Below are 18585 nucleotides of genomic sequence, written 5' to 3' on the forward strand. Positions count from 1 at the left end.
ACTGTGGCGATTGATCCCCAACGTTCACAAACCTAGCTACCTCTGCACAATGGTTTGTTAATATCAATGCAAATGCGAACACGCATACACCGTCCACGGCAATCCCCCTTAACTTATTCATCAACACACTCCACTGTCCCAAGTGTACCTGCAATAGCTTCAGCATTGGCCGTAGTCATCCGTCTGATCTGAAGCCCATGAATCTGCACCCTCAAAGACGTGAAATCAAACTTTGCATCCTCCACTGTTGCTGCATCATCGGGGTAAAATAAGCCAATCAATTATTTATCAAAGGACCAAGGTCCTTGCATCAGTATTCATTTCGGATCGGCCTCATCGTCAAACAAAAGCATAGTTGTGTTATTCCTTAAGTCTCGGATGTCAAAGTTTCCCCCAAACCACCACATACTCTTCAGTGTTCTTATGATTGCATCCAAACTAACCCTACGCTTCGTAAAAAATTTGGCTACTAAAACCCTACTAAATTTTTTAATTATAATGTGATTATCTTATGAGACTAATAATCTTATACAGTGTAGTAAATTATTTAACTAAAAAAATGTTCATGTTATAACTTATACACTCCGTTTTTTTTTTTAAATAAAATAAAATATTTTATGGAAAATATTTTTCTATTTTCAGTTGTTGTTTGTAGGTATAATATAGTCAAAAACCTGTAAAATTATAAAATTATCATTGAACAAAATGACATAAGGGTAAAACTTATTACATACTAGCGTGTATACACTAAGTGTTAAAGTATACTAAGATCGTGAGTTTAATTCACATTTTTAATTTTGAAATCGTGAGTTAGAGTCACAATTTTAGTATTATTACATGTTGTGTGGATATACACAAATGTGTAATAAACATTGTCCAATGACATAAATACACCCCAAAACATTGAAAGATAATCAAAATACTTCTAAAATCTCCAACATAACCAAAATACCTTTAATATATATATTGGAAATGACCCAACCCAATAAAAATTAAAATGACAAAAAAAAAAAAAAAAAATACTACTAAAATCTCTTAGGTGACTAAAATATCATAGTTGTTTCCAAAACCACCAAAATTAACATCAATACCTCCAAAATACCCCTAAAACCACTTTAATTACTGAATATCCTTAATAACTTTAAAATGAGAAAAATTCCCAAAATCTCTAAATTGACAAAAATTACCTCTTAACTCTCCATATTGACTAAAATGCCCCTCCAAATCAAGAAAATAACCATAATACCCTTTAAGCCTTCAAAAATTACCCATAATACCATTGAAAACCCCAAATGAACAAAATACACAAGAAATCTTCCAAGTTGATCAAAATACCCCTAAAGTCTTTGATATGACTAGAATGTGCTTCCTCAAAATAATTAAAATATTCAAAAATATTGAAAATGACCAAAATGCCTCACAAAACCTCCAAAATGTCCAAAATACCACCAATACATCTAAATTGACCAAAATACCCAAAAATCTCTTAGATGGCAAAAGATATCTAAACTCTTCAAAATGACCAAAGTACATTCCTAAACCTTCAAACTGACCAAGATGCTCATAAAATCTAAAAATGATCAAAATGCCCACAAACTGTTAAAATACTTCTTTTAACTCTAAAATAACAAAAAATACCCATAAAAACTCTAAATTACCCATTGTAGGTAGTGCTCTAGTCTTACTAGTTTCATGTTCGCCTCCAACCTAAGCTCATTGATTGTAGTGTGACTATGTCTAATCGTTTTTCAGATTGTGTATATAGGCCTTTGGGGGTCGTGAGTTTAATAATCTAAGCATAAGGGTAAATTTTTCATCTCATTTTTTTTTTTATACAAGATAGAATTTTCACTCTAGCCTATTGTAAGTGTATATGTGTGTGAAGCTCCCTCCTAGAGACTTGAACCCCGACCCTTGCCTCTCACACCCCACAAGCACTTATACTTGTGGAGTGACTACCGCACCAAGGGTGTGCGGTGGTTTTCATCTCATTTTTAAAAGCCACATGCGATGCAAATGATCATTAAACCTAACATTCCTATACCGGTGTTTTCAAAAACCACCTTTATAGGTCATTTATTACGACAGTTTTATTAACTGCCACGATAGACGGAGGCCTACAAAAAGCTGTAATCTATAGTTAATTTCTATGAATATCATTTCTCTTAGTTGTAAATATAGTCTAGTTTTGTTATAAACTGATATTTAGTTTCTATGAATCTTATGGACTTATGGTCTTTCATAAAAATAAGAAGAACTCAAGATTAAAAATGACCTTTAGATGCTCAATAAGGTGTTTAGCTTGTTAATATTTTTTAGTGTTAATAAAAATTATATTCCTAAAAGATTTCGATATAATAATCTTGCAGTATTATATATGACTTATGACTTACTTTGGATTTAAGATTTAAAAAAATAAAAAAAATAAAATTAATGCATGAAGACCTACATGTATATAATATGGTTTGAGTTTTTCTTGAATTACAAATCAATATGATAGTTTTATCCCAAAAAAAATTATTAGCTCAGCCCTTGAGTGCGATAAGTATGGATAGCCGAATAGGCTTGTCACTTGAGTCCTGCTTTTGTGGTTTTTGAGCAAATAAGAGGTAAGTATCAGGTTGTGTTCTATTTGACTTCACAACAAACATTTTTTTTTTTTTTTTGGACGGAAAAAGGGGGGCGGGGGCGATCATATGTGACTAACCCCCTAGGACGTGACCTAATAAAGGCACCCCCTACTAGGGAATGTTGGATTGAGCCATAACTATTGTGATCGAGACGTCACAGACCTCACCCTAGCACCCCAAGAGAGCCAGCAGGAGAGCCACAATGCAAGCTAAGAACCCTCCTCCCACACGACTCGAACAAGCCCCCCCCCCCCCCCCCCCCCCCCCCGCGCGCGCGGCAACAAACACTATTATATTTTTGGCCAAAATTTTAAATCATTATTTTTTCTTCCTATAACTATATTTTCCAAATGCAATCAATCAGATATGAGGAGTGCAATTTGATTTGTTGTAATGGATTCCTATGCATAGACTGGTCTCTTTTTGCCAGTCAGGATGAGGGTGACACTTTCTGAATTATTTTTGTTTTTGATAAAAAGACAATATCTATGGTCCCTCTTCATTAATGAAGGAATTAATTGCAAGTGTATCGATTCATTAGTGATTGCACCCTGCGGGGTCAGGAGTTTGATTTTTTAGCGTTGGTCATCAGTCTAACATTAATTGTAGCTTGAAACTAACACTACTGACCTGAAGTCCAATTACATAATGATTATCAGTCTGAGAGTGAGAGAAGAGAAAGAGACCGAGGGAGAGCAAATGTCAATTGTGAGGGTGACTTCATTTTACATCTTGATGGTAGACATGGATAAAGATCTTATATGTACTTGAAAACGTGATCAACTAACATTTTAAGTTCTGCCAAAACAAATAAATGTTATTTTTTTTAATGATAGAATATGAAAGGGTTAAATCTTATTTTAAATTGTGCTACACTCTTATCTATATATTCTATATATAATATATTATATAATAAAAATTAGACTTAGAAATTGTGGTTGTGTCAAGTGACTTCACCAAAATGCAAAAAATTTATCAAATTTTTGTTTAAAAAATTAAATTTAGTTATTTGGTGGCATTCAACTACTACACCTGAGAGACCTAATTAGTTTTAATGGCAAAAACTAAATTAACAAGCTATATTTTTTTCTAATTTAACGTAATAGACTCTTTTTTTCATATCAACTTCTTGAGATGAGAAGTTCTATATCCTTTTTGATTTTCTAGACTCTTTATTTATTTATTTATTTTAGTCAACTTCTTCAAGAAGTTTAGGATATATATGTATACACACACATGGTTATTTGATGTATTTTTTCATTCTCTTACCAATTGTACGGTTTTTTGATTTAGTCTTTCCTTCTACCTACAACATCTACAACCTCACAAGTATGTATTTGTTTACTCTATTTTTTTTTTTCCTTATAATCAAATTGAATAGGTATTATGTATTTGTTGTTTAAGCTAATTTTCTTAAATTTGATATATTGTATATGCTTATGGTTTGAGAATCAATGATTAAATATTGTTAGACATGCTTTCATAATGGTGGATCTTCCACAAGAATTGATATATTAATTTATACAAATCTCTTATTCTCCTTTTGGAACTTCTTATTTCTGATAGTTCAATTTATATTTTCTTAAATTAGTATTTTGTGAACTAAAATATTTTAATATGTTGTATTTCAATACAATTTTGAAGAATCCAAATTCAAACTTGATGAGAAAGAGAAAAAGATTTAGTCATTGCACTTTGTTAATTTTGACCTTTATAAAGATTGAAAAAGAATAGCTAGGTATATATTTACTATTGGTTAACTTTGAATATATATAAATATTAATTGATATAAATGGAAAAGTAATATTTCAAATACATGTTGGACATGCAAGTTGGAGACATAATAGAATTTGCAAATATGCAAGTCTAAATAAGTATAAAGATATGCCAAAGAATCAAATGCAAGGCACAAAAGCAAGGGAGACAAAGAGAGAAAAAAGTACTTGCAACGCAACTTTCCAATATGGAAGAAGAGGTAAGAATGATAGAAATATGTTATTTGTTTAATAAAAATTTGATAGGTTTCTCACTATTGTTTTGAATATATAATTTTTATGTATATATATGTGTGTGTGTAGTTTTTTTATGAACAAAAAATGGGTAGAAAGGGGCGACTTGAGTTAAGGTCTTCCACCTCAAATTCTATTAAATGTTTCAAGTAATTTAAAATAAATTACATATTTTGATTATATATCATAATTTTATGTTTTAATATGTAAAATTTATATACTACACACCATGTATACACAAAGTGACTCAATATATTTATGCGTACATGTTGCTAAAATTAATTTTTTTTTACTGTGTGACTCATAAATTATTAGTAAAGTTTCAACTTTCAACATATATAATTTTTAATTAAGCCGTGCATCACATGGGCATAATATTAGTATATATACATACATATATATATATATATATATATAACCGAAGCTTTTGAAACTCTCACAATTTTTCACGTCGACACAATATTTAAATAAAATTATCATTTATATAAAAAAATGATAATTTTTGAAATTATTTTTTTAAAACAAATTTAACAATGATTGAAACTCTATCTCTCTAACAAGTCTAACTTAAACTCAAACTTAAACGTTGGTAATTTATCTCCAAATTTGCAAGGTTTCATTTAAAAATTAATTAATTTTCTTAAAATTTACAAATTGATTTCTTTTTAAAGGAGAAAACACCTAATTGTAAACACTCAATAGTTCTCAAACTATTTGTAGCCGCCTCCTTTGTTTTTGAAACCCTACGTTATTTTGTTTTTTCTTTCAAGAAGATTGCCTCTATGTAATAATAGCACCATAGTGAAAGCTCGAAAATGTGTTAAAAACACAAGAGCTGTTTAGACCCCCAAATTAAAATTACGGTTCGATAGATTTTACACTAACTTAATTCTAAGTGCGGAATAGTGTAAATGCGAGCGGATAAACAAACAAGCTACTCTAATCCATAAACAAGACAACACAACAGTAAAAAGGAATGTAAAAGAGTAGGGAAGAGCGATGCAAACACAAGATAACACCCTGATGTGTTATTGAAGAGGAAACCGAAGAGCTCGGCAAAAAACCTCTCCGCCACCCTCCAAGGGGTAATCGATCCACTAGAAAATCAATTGGGATACATGGGTTAGCAAGAGACCCTCCAAGCCTAATCTACCCGATGTACCTAAGCCCTCCAAGCTTCTACTCCAACAAGGCTTCTCAGAACCGTGTCTTGTCTAGCTCTCCTGATCCCGCAACAAGCTCCATGTTGCATCTGCCATTCTTGGCTTCTTCCAATACTTCCCAACAACACCAAAACCTCACTTGACACTCTGAAAGGGTGTGGTAAGGGTTTGGGCTATCAACCTCTCAATGGTATGGAAATGGAGAGGTAGGAGTTGAGGAAAATCCACAAGCAATTATGTAGAGGATTGTGAGTATAACAATCTCTAACTCTCAAGGTGTTTGGCTAGGTTTTTCTCTTAGAAGCACTCCTCAAGATTTGTGGGTAATGTGGGTATATATAGTGTAGGCACAGAAAGTGTCTATCAGAATTGACAGTTTGGCAAAACAGAATGTCTCGCGGGTGTCTTGTGGGAAGACCTTACCTGCGAGATACTCACGAGACACAACTGTCTCCATCCTATCCTGATTCTTCGCATTCCAGCATGTGCAAGTCACATGGGTCACTTCGCGGGATGCTTAGTCATAAGATACCTGCGAAAACTCTTTAGTCTTCAATTGCTTGAGTCTTCACACTCTCTCTCTATCATACAACCTTTACAATCAAATCCCACAATAAATATAGGATACAAATGATTGAATAAAATTACAATCAAATTTGGCACGGAATTAAAGCCAACAAAACACATAGTTGTAAATTACAACTTTACACATAGGAACCTACAAAGAACATCTCATGGGCGAACACATCATCGAAGACGCTAAGAAGCCTAAGATGGTTACAACATGTTTGTGTGAATGTAGTTCTCTTTCATGTAAAGCGATAAGCTAATATAACAAATAGGTTTGTGGCAAACTCTTCTTCCTTTTTTAAGTTTAGACCCATTAAAATTTAAAACTTATTGCTTCATGGGTACTTGTACTTTTTTTTTCTTATACTTCTATTATGAATAGTCATATATATATTTTTGAATTGTTTCAATAATTTATTCTTTAATTATATAAATATATATATATATATATATATATTTATTTATTTTTATATTTATATATTTTTGGCATTTTTGAAGTTTTAACATCTGAATTTATGTTAGTTTTTGCAATATTTGAACATGTTTAGCAGATTTCAATAATTATACCATGCATTATTCTTTTGAAGGTAATCAATTTTTCTTTTATATTTTTCTATTGTGTAATCATATACATTTTGTTTTGTTTCAAAAATTTATAGAAAGTAAATCTTATAATTCTTTAATATTTTTTGGTCTTTCAAAAGTTTTAACATCTGAATTATTCTTTTTATGGTAACACATCTTTTTATTATATTTCTCTGTTGTGTAATCACACACACACACACACACATATATATATATATATATATATTATCTACAATTTGTAGATCCAAAACAGGCTAAATATGAAAGGCTCTGTTCTATGGACTAGGCCTCACAAAATCTCACATTTAAAGTCATTAATATGATTCCAAATCAGGTCAGGTCACAAACATTGATGCACATAACTAAGCTCCACATAACTCAATATCTATTTCTACGAATAAGATGCAAGTAAATAATGCCTTGTGAAGTTAGCAAAAAAAAAATTCAAGTCATGTGTGAATCGTGGTTTCGAAACCCGGACCGGACCGTACGGTCTAACTAGAAAAACCGCAAACCTCTCAGTTTTGCTGTTTTTTTAGCTTCAAGAACTGCTCTATGGGAAAAAAGCAGGGACCCGTGCGAACCGTGGTCGGACCATATGGTTCTGAGAACCATGACCGGTTTTTGAGGTTCGGACGATTTCTTTTTGTTTCAGCTTTTCCCGTGAATTTTGGCCAATACACCGTTATGAAGTTATGATCAGATCTAGAAAAAATGTAAAAGAAATGAAAGAACATGAAGAAGAACAAAGATCAGAAGGAGATCTGATAATTTCAGATCTTGAACAAAGGGATTTGTAAGGAAAAAAAAAGAACCAGAGAAGAAGAAGACAAGTTCCTAAAAAAAAAAAAAAAAAAAAAAAAAAAAAAAAAAAAAAGAAAAAAAGAAAGAAGAAGAAGAACACAACGAAGCATGGTCTGTGCGTAGTTGAAGTAGCAGTTAACAGGTTGCCAACACAGTCACCGATCACGCCTTCATCTTCTACTGCTGCTTCTTCTTCTTTCTTCTTTTTTTTCTTCTTCTCTTTCTTTTTTCCATTGATGGAGCTTTGTAATTTCCTCTTTTTAGCTGAACTATGTGTTTCTCTTTCTTTCTTTAGACTTTTGTTACTTTTTTACTCCTTTTGAATTCCTAAGTCCCTCACGTGGCTAACATTGGAAATGATGAAAGGTTTTAATTTTTTAATAAAAGCAAAAAGATTTCAGCCATTAGATTTAGATCTTTTTTTCAGCTGCCCAACATGACATGACATGCATTGATAGGTGCATTAAATATTTTAAGTATTTTTAAGAGTAACGTAGTATCACAATATTTTACATAATTTTTTGCTATAATTTGACGCATGGCAAAGTGTGAGTAACGAAAAAAAATTATGGATTTACATTTCTACCACTCACATCTCATCACGTGGCAAATTGTGGCAAAATTTGTATAAAATGTTATGATACTATTATTGCTCTAATTTTAATTAATATATACAGTTAAGTATATAATAATTATTAAATAATTATTTCAATTTAAAATTATTAAATAATTTATTTTATTTTATTTGAGTGTCTTTCTAATTCTTATATAATAATAATAATAATAATTATTATTATAATTATTATTATTACAAGTTTAACTAATCAATATATTAATAAATAAATAAATAAATAGATATTATATTTAAATTTGCTTAAGATTTGATATTTCTTATTTGTCTGGTAAAAGTTATGATATGAAAATATATATTTGAAATATAGATATTTATATTTAATTGGATTATTTTAGTTAATTTTTCTATTTTTTATTAATTTAATATTTATATATATATTTAAAATAATTATTAAATTAATTATGCGTCATCACGGTTCAACTCCAATTCAACCTCAGTTCGACCTCAAAAATCTTTAATATCTCTTTTACGGTTCAATGAACGATCGGGTTTCAAAACAATAGTGTGAATAGATCATGGCTCTTTTCTTGCCACAAAAAGACTAAATGCAAGTCATGACACAAAGCAAGTCAATCCCAGCAATCGAAAGATTTTGACGTGCCATGGGGCTTCTTCATTGGCAATGGTCCAGTATGGTACTTGTCTGTTTATGAGAATGACGTCGTCGTTATGACATGTGCTGTGCTTGTTCTGTTTGAGAGAGAGAGAGAGAGAGAGACAGAGAGAGATCACTCAATAAAACACTATTCTATTTTGGCCAAAATTTTAAATCATTATTTTTTTCTTCCTATAACTATATTTTTCCAAATGCATAGGCACGTGGATCTTATAATATGATGTGTAATTTGATTTGTTGTATTGGATTCCTATGCATAGGCAAGCAAGTCAATTCAAGTAATGGCAAGATTTTGACGTGTGACACTCGACTCATCTCTTGTTGCCTGTCACGAAGAGGGTTACACTTTCTGAATTATTTTTGTGTTTGATAAAAAGACATTATCAATGGCCCTGCTTCCTTAATGAACGAATTAATTGCAAGTGTATCGTTTCATCAGTGGTTGCACCCTGCGGGGTCAAGAGTTTGATTTTTTAGCATTGGTCATCAGTCTAGCATTGTAGCTTGAAACTGACAGTACTGCAAGTGTTTCATTTCATTACTGAACTGAAGTCCATTTACATGGTGATTATCAGTCTAAGAGTGACCAGACAGAGACAGACAGAGAGCAAATGTCATTTGTGAGGGTGACTTCATTATTACATCTCGATGGTAGACATGTATAGAAATTTGTGAGGGTGACTTCATTATTACATCTCGATGGTAGACATGTATAGAAATCTTGTGTATTTGAATAAGATGTCAGTAAATCATTCTCTTCAAAAAAAAAAAAAAAAAAAAAAAAAAAAAAAAAATTAGTGCAAGTCTTTGTTTACACAGCATAAGAATAACACAGTATTATTCACAAACCTTCCATCAATTTTGCTTTCGCAAATAAGTTGTAATTTAAAGCTGGAAAAGGTGAGAATTAAGTTGGTATGTTCTTTTGTAAATTTGTGTGAATGACCTCATCATAGCATGGTGTGTTCTGTGCTTTTCCTGAGAGATAGAGGGAAAAAAAAGATCTTCTCTGTTTCGAGTCATGCCCATTTAATCTATTTCATGATTTGGATTAAATTTGACAAATTTAAAAGTATATAGAATATCATACTATTTAAAATTTCAGGATAAATTTCATTCACACCCCCCTAAGGTTTAGGCTAATATCAACCAAATTCAAGACTTTTCAAAATTAACTAATTTGATCCCTAAAACAGTTGAGAAAAAAATAACTAACTGTTTAAGGACTAAATTGGATTTAGGAACCAAATTGACTAGTTTTAAAAAGTTTTGAACCTAGTTGGTATTAACTCAAATCTCAAGGTATGTTAGTGGAATTTATCCAAAATTTTAAAATGACGTGATATTTGGTAAATTTCTATATTCAAAAAATCAATTATTTAAGAAATACACCATTTGTCACAATTTGTTAAAGTGGTTGTTAATGGTTAACAATCACTTACACATTAACCTACTACTTTTTGCTTTGTCCTTATACTATTTCTTAAAAAATAAATCTGAACCACTTGAAATGGTTTTTTTTTTTTTTTTGGGGGGGGGGGGGGGTGTAAAGTTTCTCTCCAAATTGGTTTGGAGAGAAATTCTACAAACTCCTCATATATCTTTATATTGAGTGTGAATTTTGAAAATCTAACCGTTAGATTGCATGTTCTTATTATATTCTTCATGCATGTAAAATTTCAAGAAGATCAAAGATCAATTGTTATCTCATCAAACAAATGTTAAAATTTCAAATTTTTATGATCTAAAAGTGTGTGTACAAAATAATTTTATTGATCGAATAGTAAATAATATCCAATTTGAACGAAATTTTATATGTATGTTAAGAACATAAGAAACATGAAAATCAACAGTTAGATTTTCAAAATTCACAAATATATATATATATATATATATATTCACAAATCATCAAGTGCACAATATATTTTCCTTCATAATTGAGTTTTAGTTATGAGTGGAGAGAAAATGAAGTAAAGCTTGCTTCATCAGGCACCATCTCTAGCCAACTGTGCTGTCCCTCCGAATTAACAAGCATTCACTTCAAAAGAAAATTTGCAGGTTCTTTAGTCCGTCCTTTCACTTTATTTTTGTTATTCAATATAAAGTTTGCCAAAAATTGAGCATTTACTAATAATTCAATTGAGTTCATATTCGGTAACGTGTACTTTGGAATTTTACTAAAAATTTACCTTATAATTTGGGTTCTAAATGCTTGTATACTATATTAACTAGTCGCTAACTCGTGCGATGCACGGGATAATTAACAAATGTTAAATAATACACTACAAAATTCTCACCCAAAAAAAAATAAAAAAAAAGAGTCCAAAAACTCTCCAATCTCCTCCCCTCCATCGACTTCTCTCATGTTGCTACTCATTAAGCCATGCTTTCCACATACCCAAAACCTTGTTAAACTCCTCAACCTCTATTTATAATAAGTTATTGTCTCTCTTATTAATCATCTGTCAATTGCATATGAGGATCGGATTTCTCAACTAACCCATGCTTGATAAACCAATTAAAATCTCAATTTGATAATAAAAATAATCAAAGCTGACATTGAAGACTCTCAAATTTGAATAAGATGCTAAGCATTACCTATGATGCTATATACTTTGTACCACAAATTTCAAGGGAGCTAAACAAAGACTAAAACTAAAGAAAAGCACAAAAAAAGAAAAAAAGAAAGATAAGATATTAAGAAAATTACCTGTATGCATATATTTCGATGCACATAGCATCTGATAAAGAAAAAACTGATGCTGTTCACAAGTCAAGTCATCATTAGCAACATGATGCGCTTAATTTCAACAATATCCAGATAACGTAAAACCCTGAGCAACTTGACTTTACACAGGATCCGTATGGTTATATATATATATATATATATATATATATTTATAGATAATGATTTTATATTATATATCTAGTAGAGTTTTATTTACCTAAAATATGAAAGAAAATTAATTCTAAATATAACAAAAGAATAAGATAGAAAGAAAATCACAGGCACATATGAAAGCAAATAAAAAATTCGACATAAAAGATAAAATTCATTAATAACAATATAAACAAATATCCACATATGTTGAATTGAAATTTTATTAATAATAACAATATAAACAAATTTGACATAAAATTCATTAATCAAAGAAGAAAGTTGAATTTTTGTTTTTGACTCTTATCAGAATCTTTGTTTTTATATAGATTATCAACGTTTGAGTTTGAATTTAAGTTGGACTTATTAGAAAGATAAAGTTTTACTCATTGTTAAGTTTTGATCAAACAAAAATAATTTTGTTTTAAAAAAATGATAATGATGAGTTTGAGTTTAAGTTGAACTTGTTAAAGAGATAGAGTTTCACTCCTTATTAAGTTTTGACTAAACAAAAATAATTTTATTTAAATAAAATGATAATAACGAATATATATATATATATATATATATGTGTGATCAATCCTAACGAATATCTTAAAAGATCTATAACCGACCACAAAAAATATATTAGATCATGATTTAGTTGTTGTGGTTGAGGATTATATTTAAAAAAATTAAAAACAGTACTTAAAAATTAAAAACCAAGCCTACAAAACCTCTTGAACAGCTCAACTTTTGGAGTGGCTTGAAAACAATGGTTAACGTTTGGTTGTGTGAATTCATATTAAACTTAAAATAATTAAAAGTTAGTTCTTCTTATCTATATATAAATTATGAGGAAAACAGTTTTTGAGCACTGATTTTTATAATACGTTATAGTGAAAAAGTGTAGAATAAAAAACAAAAACAAAAAATGGAAATCATAAGAGTATGAACTTTCAATTATGTCGTCTTCGTCTTTGTCATCATCTCTTTTAATTCTCTGTTTCTTCTGAACCTTCATGCTTCCTACCATGGCTTTAATTTGCCGTGTGTGTTTTCTTTGTGAAAATTTTAGTGAGTATGAAGAGTTTTGACCTTGGCAAGGGTTTATATTTGTTGAAATTTTTGTTATAGAATTTTAGTTGAATTAGAATTTTCAAGCTCTTGAACCATATATCTAATAGAATTTTATTTAAACTAAACTATTGTAACACTTAATAAGATAATTACACATTGAAGAGAAATAATAAATATATAAGATATAAAACCTAAAATAAAAAGAATCTAAAATAAAAATAAAAATAAAATAGTGATGACGTGGAAAATTATGGGAGCTTGAGAGGCTTCGGTTATATATATATATATATATATATATATATAGATTAAGATAGTGTTTTGTGTGGAGTAAAATATTTTTCGGATAATTTTCAATGTTTTCAGGTATTCATTTGGTGCTACATAAATCTTGGTCAAAAAAATTGAAAGGATTTTAATTTGCAAAAAAAATATATATAAATATATATATATATATATATATATATATATATATTCATAGTTACTTAAATACATGTATTACACCATACGGTGGCGGAGCCAAGATTAGACTTCAAAAGGTGCAAAATTTTTATAAACATATATGCTCATGTGCACACATGCAAACATGCACATAATACTTGATACAAAAACTAAAAGCAGTCCAAGTGAATATTAAGTGATGTTTGAATGTAATAAAACCAACAATATAATCTCAGATTTATTATATTTTGTTTACCTATAAAGGATTTTTTGCATGAATAAGTTGTAATATAGACACCAAGCTTACTAATGTAAATTTATGTTACTATGTAATTATCCCAATTTTTTTTATTGCTTATTGTATAAATTTTATGAAGGGGAATAAATTATTATATAAAATATTTAAGGTTCTATTAGGTTTTTTATATTAGTTTTTAAAGATAATAGTAATAATAATGTTCTTTTTTCCCATTTTGTTTAAACCTTATCTTCTTCATAGAAAAATTAATATTTCAATTAAAATGACAAAGTTTAGCTACAAATTGGTTGTAACCTAAACCTACAACCTTACACAATATCTTTTTATAGGAGGTGAATTTTGAAAAATCTACCATTAGATTATATCTTCTTCTTATTTCCTCCATACTTGCAAAATTTCTAGAAAATTAAAGATCAATAGTTATGTCATCAATAAATTGTTTCAATTACAAGTTTTTGTAGTTTAAAATTATGCATAAAATATAAACTTATAAATCATATAGTAATTAATATCTGATTAACACACAATTTGACATGTATATTAAGATCGTAAAGTATATGCAATTCAATGGTTAGATTTTCAAAATATGTAGTAATTTTTATTTTAGTGAGTTAGGTTGTAGTCTCAGGTTTTAACCAATTTTGTAACTAAAATTTGTCCTAAAGAAAATACATTAAAGAAATTCACCAAGAAAAAAAAGATGAAAAGAAAACAGATTATATATAATTAGATTATAATTGGAGAGAAGAGGCAAAGTTATTATAATTATTATTATTGTTTTGGATAAAATATAGTAACTTTTATCTCAATATATGGATAAAAAGTAGATGTAAGTGTAAATTAGCTTTGTTCAATTGATCTAAAAAACTATATAAAAACTCCATATATCACCTCGGCTTATTTAAGGTTACAGTTTTCGTCAAAATAAAGCTTCATACAATTTATTTTTTTAATTTGTGATTAGAAAGAAGATTTATTGATGCGATTTCTATTCACCATTTCATACATAGAAATGCTAAGTGCACAACATTTTTTACAATACTTTCATACAAATTATAGGTGGTAAGTTGTTATTAGTTCAAATTTAAACCCTTCACTAAAATTACTTTTTTGTCAACTAATAACAATCCATAACAACTTGCTTCTTAGAATTTGTTGTGAAAATAACGTGGACATAACATTTCTCTCTCATAAAAGTCATTTTAATAATAGAAGTCATTTTCAATTCATATGGGGCATCCAGAATAAAAACATTAATAAATTTAGGGATATTTAATTTTATAACATATTGAAACAGTTGATTGTAAGTGGTAAATACTTTTTGTTCACTACTTTTTAAGTGGATTTACCATTATTTTTCACTACTCACAATTGACTATTCCAAAAAAAAAAAAATCCTCTCAAATATTAGAAGACTTTCTTTGTTTTTTTATTTTTTCATTTTCTCTTAATATTGATTTATTCATGTCTTCACTTATTTGATACTATGCTATTGATTTGTTATTACATAAAAAGCTCCAATAGGTGAACAATTCTCCTGCTCTAACATGAACTTGTACCTTCGAAATGTAAAGTTGATTTTTTAAGATTTCTTGTATCTTTTACATTTCTTGGCTGAATATAATGTTCATATCATCATATTATAACCATATTTGTCAATAAATTTCTCATGTATTACTTATTAGACAATTGTGATGCGTACATGAAAAATTAAAACCATTCTATTATAGAATCTTAACAAAATTTAAAGTTTTTTTTTATGGGTCTAGTTAACTGGTGTCTCTAAGGAATTTTTTAATAAAGTATTTTAGGAAAGTTTTGATATTACTTTTATAGGAAGAGCTTGCTTTCCCTCCAGTACTTTTATAACTGTTTTTTTTTTTTTTTTTTTTTTATTAAAGAAACTACCATATCACCACTAACTAAATAAAATGTGGAGAAAAACCCACTACCACATTATTTAAGGCTAAAAAATGTTAGTTTTTTTTTTTTTCATAAAAACTTTCTTAAAATAGTTTACTAACAAATTAATGCCCTTGAGACATTCGATAACAAATCTTTTTTTTTTTTTAAATAGTCAAATGTAAATTTACAAATTGGATAACTTTTAATAAGACCAAAGTACATTTTTGAGCCTTAAACTTTGAGATTATTTTCATCTTTGACCTTTTACCTTTAATATATATATATATATATATATATATATATATTGTAGCCCAATTAGAATTTCATCCTTAATGGTGGCAGGTGACTACGAGTTTGATAATATGATTGTTACAAACTTACAATAACAGGGGAGGGAAATTTGAACCTCTGTTGGAAATATCAAGCTACAAGGCTCTTCACGAGTTCATCATTATTATTTTTGTGTTTTAATTGAAATAAGCTTTGGAATTAATGATTCTATTCTAGTGATTATGATTGTTGTTTATTTTATTTTATTTTATTTTTGATGGGATGATTGTTGTTTATTTGTCACTAGGAAAAGTGAACTTGTTGATTATTGGAAAAGATGGCCAAGCTTGTTAATGCTGCTGATTCACTTAGAAAAGAAGTTCTTTCGTTTCTAGATACAACTGCAAAAGAAATGAGATGCGAAGAGTTGGCCATTGAAATTCCACTGGTCATGGAGCCAGCCCAGTGGAATGAATGTAGCATCTACAAAGTCCCTAAGAAACTTCGCAGGGTAAACAAAGAAGCCTACACTCCAAAGTTAATTTCTGTCAGTTTTTAGACCCCTTAAAACAATTGATTTAACCTAGTTAATTAGTCAAGTTGTTACTTAGTCCAATTTTAAGTCTAGGTTATCACAATCAAACAATCATATCATGCATAGGAGCGGAAAATAAATAAGACAATGATATGATCACCCAGGAAAACCAAACCGGTAAAAAACCTGGGGAGGATTTAACCTACCTATCCTCAAGGTAAAAAGCAAATCCACTAGAAAGAATCGAAGTTCATACAAAAGGACTTACAAGCACCCCCGCTTGACTTCCTAATGCTACCAACCAGTAGAACTTACTGACACGACCACGTGCAAGCTCTAAATCCACGGACTCCTTCTTTCTTTGGCCTTTGCAAAACACAAACACCCCCGTTCGTGACTTTGAGATCCCACTCAAAGGTTTAGCAACACAAACTCTCCTGTTTGTGACTCCAAGACCACCCTTGAAGGTTTAGATCATCAACACCTTTGATGACAAGAGAAGGCAACAACTTCTACAATACCGGATCTTGAGATTCTTCAAGGAATAGCACCGGTAGAAAACATAAGAGAGCTTTTTAGGAACAAAACCCTAAATACAAAAGAGGCACACTCTTTTCTCTCTGAAAAGCCCCACAAAAACGTGCTTAGGGTTTCCTTTATATACTGAGAGAAGTAGATTAGAAATCATAATCTTAAATGGGCTTGAATTGCTATTTGGGCTTAATTAAAATTCTGCAGATACGACTTTCGATCGGTCGAGCCTGTCTTTCGATCGGTCGAGCCAGACAGATTATGAAATCTTCTTTCTGCAGCTTGTATGTTCTTGAATCTTGACTTAAATCACCTTGAGCATTGTCTAATAAAACCTATAGACTCTAAGATCTATATCTAGACAAGTTTATGTTCATGATTTGCCAATTGTTCTAAACATTTAGAACCTAACAAACTCCCCCTTTGGCAATTCGTGACAAAACTTTCATACAAAATTAAATGCTCAAATACAAGAACAACCCAATACAATAAAATGCCCAATTACATCACAAATCCCAATCTAAGACTCCTAACCTAGAAGTTGCAAGAAGAGGTAGAAGGTCTTGATCAGAATGCACCTGTCTTTCCTGAAACACTCAACAAACACATCACCGCATGTGTGGAAAGAAAGACATATAAACAATAATATGAAACAGAATATAAAAAATAAAAGTAAATTCTAACTCTCCCCCTAAGTTAGATACATCAAAAAGTTTTTATATTCTCCCCCTTTGAAAAACAATTTTTTCTCCCCCTAAACAAAACAAACAGGTCATCTATGTCTCCCCCTTTTTGTCACATATTGACAAAGACTACCTAATCAGAAGGTAGACAGAAAACATATGCAACAGAGTAAGAGAAAATAGAGACAACTCCCCCTATGAAGAGCAACAACTCCCCCTAAGAACAACAAGGGTTAAAAAAAATTTCTCCCCCTATAAAAATAGGAAAAACAAAACAAGTTTTGGGAAAAATAGTTTTGGGGGGAAATTAGGGGTATGGGATAAAGAAAAAGACACAAACCAAGTTCAAAAAAAAACTAAGTTAAGGATACACATGAAGAAAAATATTCTCTCTTTCAATAAAATGCAAACATGGCACTATGTGACCCATAAACAGTTGCATGAGTAGAGAAAATATTTGCACATTGATTATCCATAATATCTCTTAAGAAAAATATTTTCTACAGTTCACACATAAAAATAGCATATACTAGAAAGTACATAATTCAAAAATTAATCAATCAATTTTTAAATCAAGTTGAGTACCCAATTTAGCAAAGTGTATGCATGTTATGTGTGAAAACAAAGAGAGATATTACCGCAAAACTGCAAGATGGATACAGAAAACAATGCAATGCATGTGAATCCTAAACATAAATGATTCATGATAAAAGTTTGGTCAAAAACTCAGAAACTGAAAATTTTTCAGTTTTGATCGATCGAGAATCGATCGAACATCAATCGAGTCAGGCAAACTTAAACCAAAAATTTTAATCGCAATTTTGATTGATCGAAAAATAGGTTCAATCGATCGAAAATCTGGAAAAATCAGATTTTTGAAAAACAGAGCATTTTAATGCAGAAACTCCTCAAAGCACATTGTTTTATATAAAAAATAAAAAAAAAAAAAAAAATGCATGAGTATGAGACGAAAAATTTTTCAAAAAAAAACTTGAATACAACCCAGATCTTCCAAA

The sequence above is a fragment of the Quercus lobata genome, chromosome 4 (genome assembly GCF_001633185.2).
Source record: "Quercus lobata isolate SW786 chromosome 4, ValleyOak3.0 Primary Assembly, whole genome shotgun sequence".
NCBI classification, from domain to species: Eukaryota; Viridiplantae; Streptophyta; class Magnoliopsida; order Fagales; family Fagaceae; genus Quercus; species Quercus lobata.